Raw genomic sequence first — 8,540 nt, 5'->3', positions numbered from 1 at the left:
TGGACTCCTACAGACCCCTGGCCTGGGGGCTGTCTCTGAGCTTCGGGGTGTCATTGTGACTGCTCCAGCTGCCTGACTTAGTCCAGCCCCAGGCTCAAGACATCTGTGGACCCCGGGGATTGGGGGGGACAGTGGCTATAGGAAAAGCTGGTTCCAGGGCTTGGGCTGGGGTTGGGGGAGTGAAATGCACCCTTTCAGAGGCATTTAGCTTGGCCACACTGGATCCAAATCCTGGGTCTGCCACCTAACGGCTCTGTGCCTTTGAGCCTACCATTCAACTGCTCTCTTTGCTTCAATTTATTCACCTACAAAACCGCCTGACACCAGACCCCCTGAGTTAGTGTAGGGGTCAAGGGCACGGATTCCAGAGCCAGAGCGTCTGGGTTCGACCCCTGCACTGTCACTCCCTTGACAGTGGTAGTGGTGGTAGGGTAGCAATTACCCCTTAAATTTGTCACAAAGATTAGAAATGGACAGCGTGGAAAATGGTAGATAGGCCACGCTGTGAGTGTGCAAAGTAAGTGTCCTGCGAGCATTGGTTATTACTGCCACTGTGTGGGGGAACACTTGGGACTGGCATATGGGGGGGGCAAGAGAGATCTAGTCCTTGCCTTCATGGACTTTGGGCCAGTGATCGAAGGCGGGGGAGTCTGTAAAGCTCTCAGCATGGTGCCCGGCCTTGGAGACTCAGTACCTCACAGTCCTCACTGCGGTCACGAATGGGTGCTAGACCCCTATCGCATTTAATCCACTCGGCTCCTCTGCAGGCCGGGGGTTCTGTCCCCCTTGTTACACATCCTTATGTAGTCTTCCTCAGGGAGGGAGGCTGGGGGTGAGGGGGGATGCCATCTCCCTCCTTGGTCTTGGTGTTGGCCAGTTTTAGCATCAACTGCAGCCAAGTCCTTCTCCCCTGCTAGCTGCCTCCCTGAGTCACTACCCAGCCGGCAGCAGCCATTTTTGGAGGCAGAGGGGTGAAAAATGCCAGGAAGAGAAAGGGGCTGTATTTGAATCAACAGCTGCATTATGCATTTGTCACATGACTATGTTTCGCTTTTTTTTTTTTTTTTGGATGCTCCTGTCTATTTGGGGTTTATCCCTTCAGAGTGAATCTTATCTTTTATTTTGCTGAGCAATTCTCTTGAGAGTTTCCTGAGAGAGTCCCAAGGGTCCTGCTTTCTCGTCCTCCTTGGAAATAGGGTGGCAAATTACTCCCTGCAATGCTCCAGCTACCCCCTGTCCCACTGAGAACGGGAGAGAGGAGAGGAAGGGGCACCAGAGAGGCTGGGAAGGACTACAGAGGGCGAGGCTGCTGACTCCCCAAAACCCAGGGCTGCTAAAAACATCCGACCTCAACCACCTGGGCCTGTTTCCCTCTCCTGATTCTCAAAGGAATAACCTCTATCCTGCCGACTTTCCTTAGAAGGCCCAAGTGAGTGGGAGAGAGGGAACAGACTCTTGGCACTGCCTCCGAGCCGGCCCTGGAGAGGCCTTGTTGCCTGCCAGTCACCTTCCAGGTGCCACCCGTAGGTCCCCCAGGATCTCATACCAGCAGGACATCACCCAGCAGGTCTCAGCTGCCCACAAACCCCGACCCAGCCTCCCTCAGCATTAACCCTTCCTCAGCCTCTCAAAGGAAAAGAAGAGCTCCCCACATGTGTTATTCTTGCATCTTCTCCAGAGCTCGCCTGTGGGCAGGAGCAATGGGGGACAGCAAGCCTCAGGGGACTTGCCCCCCGTGTCAGCTCGCCGCAGGCCTCTGGGCTGTGACTCAGTGTCCCCGCAGCTCAGGTGGTGGGCATGACCACAGCCCTGATGCCCTGAGAGGGTATTTGTGCTGTTTTGTCCCACAGCACTGTGGCAAGACAGCTTAGTCAAGTAGCTTCGACAAGTATGTACTGAACACTGACCATGAGCTGGGTGCTGTTGGTGGGGGTACTGTGAGGTCAAAGAAAGCAAAGCCTGTTTGCGTGGAGTCTAAATTCTAGCTGTGGGAGACAGTTAACAAACAGGCAAGTAAACCAACACGCAAGATGATTTAGGAAGGACAAAGTGCTAAGGAGGAAAGAAAGCAGGGTGCAGGGTTGCAGACTGACTGCGGGAGAGGCTGCTTTAGGGTGCAGAACAAGAATGACTTTCTGGGGAGTCAACATTTGGGCAGAGACCAGAGTGGTGAGAAACCAGCCATGTGGGGGGCAGAGGCAGGTGGCGGGGTTAGGGGGACAGCAGGTGTCCACTTCCTGGGGAGGAGCCGGGTAGGTGTTTCTGAGGAACAGGGAGCAGGTGAGGAAGGCTCCAGCAGGAGCTGGGGGTGTGGTGAATCTCTGAGAGGAGCTCTGCAGGCCTGGCGGCCATGGCGAGGACTTTAGCTGGTCTCTAAGGTGAGGGGAAGTTGCTGGCCGTTGTGAAACAGGGAGGCCACTCAGGAGTTGGCTGTGTGGGCCAGGCCAGCGACAGCAGTGATTGGTTTAGTGAGATGGAGAAAAGAAAATGGACTTGGGATTAATATAAAAGAAATTTGAAAACAGCAAGCGCTATCCCAAAGCAGAGGACCACTCTTCACGTTCAGAGAGTGTGAAACGCAGAAACCTCTCTGCTGGCCACTTCTTTGTTTTCTGCAGAGTCTCAGCAGCCCCCACATCAGGCCCGGGCTTCTGTGGGACATGTGGAAGCCTGGCTCAAGGGCCTCTGTGGCCACTCGCTCTCCCTGTGCCCGAAGTTCAGCCTCCACGTGTTTATCAAGTCTGGGGAGAGGGCAGCATCCAAGCAGGCCCCGATGGTCAGTGGAGCAGCCTACCGCAGCTGCTCGTACTCAGCTGTCGTGCACGGTGCAAAGGCAAGAGGGCCTGAATGTATCTGGCGTGAGTCCTGGAGGGCGGCTTTACCAGAGACCTGGGAGGCAGGTAAGAGCTAGGGAACCGTGACAATGCTGCAACCAGTCAAGGAAGGCAAAGGGGTGGGAGTGCAGAGAAACCACCAGGGTCTGATCTCAGAAATAAACTTTCAGAATCCTTCCTTATTGCTCCTCGGAGGTGGGCAGCTTGGCCCTTCCTAGTTGCATGCCCTCGGGCAAGTCACTTCACTTCTCTGAACTTTCATGTTTTGTGTGTAAAATGAGTCATTGGACGCTTTACATGAAACAACATCTAAAAGTCCTATAGTAGGCATTATTTTGTGGGCTGTCCAACATCTGGACCTGATTCGTAGCCGGGAGAATTCCTCAACTAATGAGTCCTAGTGGAAGACAGAGCCCTCATTTCTGCAGCAAAACTGGCAATGCCAGACACTTGCTTTCTCTGCTTCTATTGCAGCTAGAATGTGGCCATGTGACCTGGGCTCCACCAATCAGAAGCAACTGTCCTGGACTTTGAATCTGGAGCCAGTGACACAAGAAGCAAGAGCCATGGGAGAGTCTTTTCTGGTAGCAGCAGTGGTTGCGGCAAGACCTAGCTGCAGGACGACAGGTTAAGCAGCAGAAGTTGTTGCCCAGAGTCGGTGGTGGCAACTTCAGCATGCAGGGTCCAGGGGAAATGATAGTAAGCACAGTGGCGTCTTCACTAGGCCAGTACAGTGATGAGCTTTTGGGCATTAATTCTGGCCTCCAAACCTCCTGGAGAGTCTCTGGGCTATCCACTATCTTTCTAGTAAATTCCATTTTTGGTCAAACCAGAGTTGTTTATAACCCAAAATCCGAGCTTTTAGAAGATGTGAGTATAATATGTAACTCTGCTTCCTATAGCAATCCAACCTGGGAACCTTAATTTCACTTAAAAATATAACTGGAGCCCAAATTGAGCTATGGTTAGTATGGGGTTATAAGAGAAAGTGTTTGGAGAGAGATCTCTTTATAAATTCTCGATCTATGGGTATGGTTGAGACTGGTGGTTACCCGCTCAATTTCCATGATTTCCTTCTTCCTTAGTGATGAATGGTAATGTTATTTAGAGTTGTGATGTCCATAAATAAAAGACTACATTTCCCAGCCTCCTTTGCAGCTAGGAGGGTCCTTTTGACAAAGTTCTAGCCAATGAGATGAGAGCAGAAATTTTAAGACATTCAGCACACACCCTTTTGCTTGTTCCACCTTTCCTCCAGCTCCCTGCCTGGAGCACAGGTCTAATGGCTAGTGCTCCAGCAGCTGTTTTGGACTGTACCGCAGCCTCGAAGATGAAAGCCACCATTAGGGGACAGAGAGAAGAATAGGAGTCTTGGTGCTTGAAGACCTGGAGCCACCTTATCAGCCATGGAGGACTTTTTACCTAGGAAAAGATGAATGTCCATCTTCCGCCAGGGTTTAAACCACTGGCCTCTGGTTTCTGTTACAAGAGGCCACAGTAATTCCTCACTGATACCTTGGAGAAGCATCTGAAGTCAAATGTTGTGACCTGGGGGGAAAACTGAAGGGCTTCCTATCCCAGCAGAGATCTGCTTTATCCCCGAGATCTGACAGGTGGAAATCTCCTGAATCTGTCTCTCCTCTCCAACCTCAGAGACTGCGATGCTCACTTGACCCTCCTCTTTTCCCTGCCATCTAGAGAACCTTCTCCAGTGTCTTGAGGGGTGGCCCCTAGAATAGTGTTTGTCCTGGTCTGGGTACTACCAACCTTGACTGTGCTTCAGGGAAGCCCCTTGCTGCTGCTGCTTCTGCTGCTTCTTCTTCTTCTTCTTCTTCTTCTTCTTCTTCTTCTTCTTCTTCTTCTTCTTTTTGGTGCTTGTTCATGGTGCCCAGCATTCTCCGCCCAGGGAGAGAGTGGACCGGCACGGTTCTAGTCCTGCCTCCAGTACCTACTCATGTGCTGTGGGGTGAAGCTTTTAGCTTCTCCGTGCCTCCTCGGTCCCTTTACCTATAAAATGGGGATGGTGATACCTGTTGGGCTTTCTGGGAGAGTGCTCAGGGACAAATATGCATGCAAATGTTTCAAAAATGGTGAAGGATTATATAGAATTCTGGTGGGTTGTTTTTTTTTTCCTGATTACAAATGATGGCTCAGAATATAGCAGCCATTTCATTTGCAAGCTTTCATCCCTTTTCTACTCTATACTTGTCCACAATTGCAGCTCACCTGCCCACCTTTCTCACTCTTCAGTCTTTTACAGTTTACCCTAGATTTATATCCAATGACTCGGTATTTTACTATGTATCTTCCATATAGAGCTAGCATTTACTTATTGAGATTTACAACTACGTGTGGCAATCTCAGTTAACATTTATCGAGTGCTTACTATGTGCCAGGCACTTTGCGCAGCCCTGTACATGGATTCTTATTCAATACTTACAAACATCCTGTGAGGTGGGCGTTTCTGTTATCTTCTTATTACAGGTGAGGAAACTGAGTCACAGTGAGGCTAGTGAATTTGGCAGTCAGTATGTGACCCCAAGTGACTCAGGTTTTGTGGCAATAAGACTGTGTCAGCTCGAGCTCTCCAAGGAAGCGGAAGCTGAGGCAGAGTTAGGAGTGCAAGCGGTTTATTTGTGGGGTGGGTAACACCTGTGAAAGGTGATGGGGTAGGAAGCCGGACTGGACGGGGAGTCAGACTGCAATGCAGACCTGACAAAGTCTCACCCCTTCTCACAGGGAGCTCAGGAGCCAAGATTGCCTATGAAAGGAGCCTCTAGTCGGGCACAAACGACCAGGCCCTAGCACCTGACCACGCCCAGTGACCCCCACTGCAGTGGGTGACTATAACCAATAACACTGTACCATGTATTTGAAAGTTGCAAAGAGCCCTGGCTGGTGTGTAGCTCAGTGGATTGAGTGCAGGCTGTGAATCAAAGGGTCGCCAGTTTGATTCCCAGTCAGGGTACATGCCTGGATTGAGGGCCAGGTTCCCAGTGGAAGCCACGTGAGAGGTAACCACACGTTGATGTTTCCCTCCCTTTCTTCCCCTCTCTCTAAAAATAAATAAAATCTTAAAAAGCAAGTTGGAAAGTTGCAAAGAGAGCAGATCTGAAATGTTCTCACCACGAAAAAGAGACTGCCATGACTGCCATGACCGGCTCAGTTGGTTGGGTGTCATCCTGGGTCACCCAGGTCGATTCCAAGTCAGGCCATATGCCTGAGTCATGGGTTCGTCCCGACTGGGGCACATTCGAGAGGAACCCATTGATGTTTTCTTCTCGCATCAATGTTTCTCTCCCTCTCTTTCTTCCTCCCTCCCCCCATCTCTAAAATAAATGCATAAATACATAAAGTGACCATCTGACTGGATGGTGGCAGCTAATACTATTGGTGTAACAATTTTGCAATTTATAAATATATCCACTCAACACCTATGCACCTGAAACCTACACAATGTTATGTGTCAGTTGCATCCCTGTAGGGCAGGGGTGGGGGCAGGGGCGGCACGGAGCAACACTAGGATCCAGCAGAAGAGGCCACAGCTGGAGGCAGTCCCCAACAGAGCTCTTGCTCCTGCGCAGCACTCACCGTAGCGCCAGGTACATGGTAGGCACTCACAAACGCTGTGTTTACTTCTAACCCTGCAACAGCCCTGTGTTACGGTGCCTTACTGTTTGCTGACCCAGAACTGTGGGTCATCCTGGGAACCCAGCCCTTCCCCAGGTCCTACGATAGCTTACGGCAATGGGCCCGTCAACACCTTTCCCTTTGACCATCTCTTCTCAACACTTCCCCATCAAACTGCAGGTTTAGAACACCTCTCTGAAGAAGTCCCACCCCACCCAGCATGCCTCTTCACGTTTCCCTTCAGTCATCCCGAGGGGAGGGTCACCCACTGCCACCAGCCAGGAATGTCCTCCAGCTCCTCCCAGTTTCCTTTTGCCTGTCCAAGGGTAGGGAGAGGGGAGGTGTTGAAGGAGGTGGGAGGAGAGACCCCCCCCTCCCAGCACTCCCTGGAGGGAGGAGGGACTGTGGTGGGCGCAGCAGGGAAGAGGCCAACTGAGCACAGAAAGCCAGCCCGGGAAAGGTTTAGCCCCTCAATCCAATTCCACTTAATATCCCATAATAAAATGCTGTCAACACGAGTTTCCTGTTCAAGTGGATTTGTTAGGAAGGCTGGAGGAAGTCAGAGGTATATTCCGGCCTTCCTGGGGTTGGGGGGACACCTGTGGGGCAGAGATGGGGGATGCCCGGAGCACCAGGGCCCCTCCTCACCCTCTCCCTGCTGCAGTCCAAACAGGCTCTCAGGAAGGGGTTTGTCACACTTGTCTGTCCCTGTCAAGCTGTGGTGACTCACGGAGGGGCTCTTGACCCCGCCGGGGGTACATGTGTCTCTTTTGATAAACATCTGGTCACTGAGGTGGAGAGTACTTTTAATGTGGGGGATTCAGACCTGTACCTAAAGGTGGGGTGGTGTTCCCAGGTGGCGGGAGGGTGTGTGTCAGAGCCCCTGAAGTCCCCCCATGAAGGAGGAGCCACAAGGCTAGCCCTGGGGCAACCTAGGGAGAGCCTGAAGATCTGGGACAGAGCCTCAGCCCTCTTGAAAGTCAACTCAGGGGGTGACCCCGCATAGTTAGTGAAAATGGCTGTTGGCTGCCCATCTCTACTCCCCTAGCTGAGTCATTGCTATGCTTTCCACCCTCCCAGGGGCAGAGGCCTGACTTTCCCAGGGCCCCTTAGTGGCCAAACTGCCTGGGGAACCTTCAGGGGAAGCTGGACCAGAGCTTGCAATGGAGCAGTCTCCATGGATCAGGCACGCAATGGGGGCTGTCTTGATGTCTTCTTGTTGAATCCATGGAGCTAAGGCAGGGGGCAACAGGGCCAAGGCTGGGGAGAGCGGCTGTGGGAAGGTGGGGACTAATATATCCCCATTTTCCCATGATACAAACAGGGGCTCAGGGAGTTTAAGAAAGGAAGCCAAAACCAAGGCCTCGTTGTAGTGAGGGAGTCTTGAGAGAGAACCCCAGTTCTGACCCCAGAACTCAGGCAGGGGCTGTGGGAGATGCCTACATCTCCCACAGCAAGTTGGAGGCTTGAGGCATGCAGCTTGGGCTTAGAGGGGTCTGCAGGAAGGGGTGAGGCACAAGTGGAGGGAGGAGGTCAGGACGTGGGCCCTGTCCCGGACCAGTGGGTGGGTGGTGAGCTGGGTGGGTGAGACCAGGGGAGGGGAGGAGGCCTGGGGACTGAGGAGGGTGGGCTGGGCTTTCAGCCCTATTGTGAGCCCTTTTAATTCGTGTAAATGAGGGTTTTTAATTTGTTATTCTGGGTTTTACTTCTATTACCATCTCATTTGCCTCTAAACCCTATTTTCCCCCAGCCTGGACTGAATTCTACTTGATGCATTAGGACTAATTCTCGTCCCAAAGGGTTGGATGTTTTCTCCCCACACAAAAGTCGCTTATTTTGGATAAAGAGACGATTAGATTTATCTTTAATATTTTAATGGCAGCTGGGATTAGCGGGCACACAGCCCTGACCGGGGCTGTTCACCGTGGATTAGGTTCTGATAAACTCTCAGATGGGGACCCCCCCCACTCCACTCTCTGTCTTCCACAAAATGCTTTTTATTATTTTTTTGTTGGAAAAAAATTCCCTTGTCTTTTGGAGCATCATAAATTCCATTTGCTGTTTTCTATTAAATCA

This window comes from Desmodus rotundus, chromosome 7 (genome assembly GCF_022682495.2).
Source record: "Desmodus rotundus isolate HL8 chromosome 7, HLdesRot8A.1, whole genome shotgun sequence".
Lineage (NCBI taxonomy): Eukaryota > Metazoa > Chordata > Mammalia > Chiroptera > Phyllostomidae > Desmodus > Desmodus rotundus.
Note: the sequence above shows the minus strand (reverse complement) of the source record.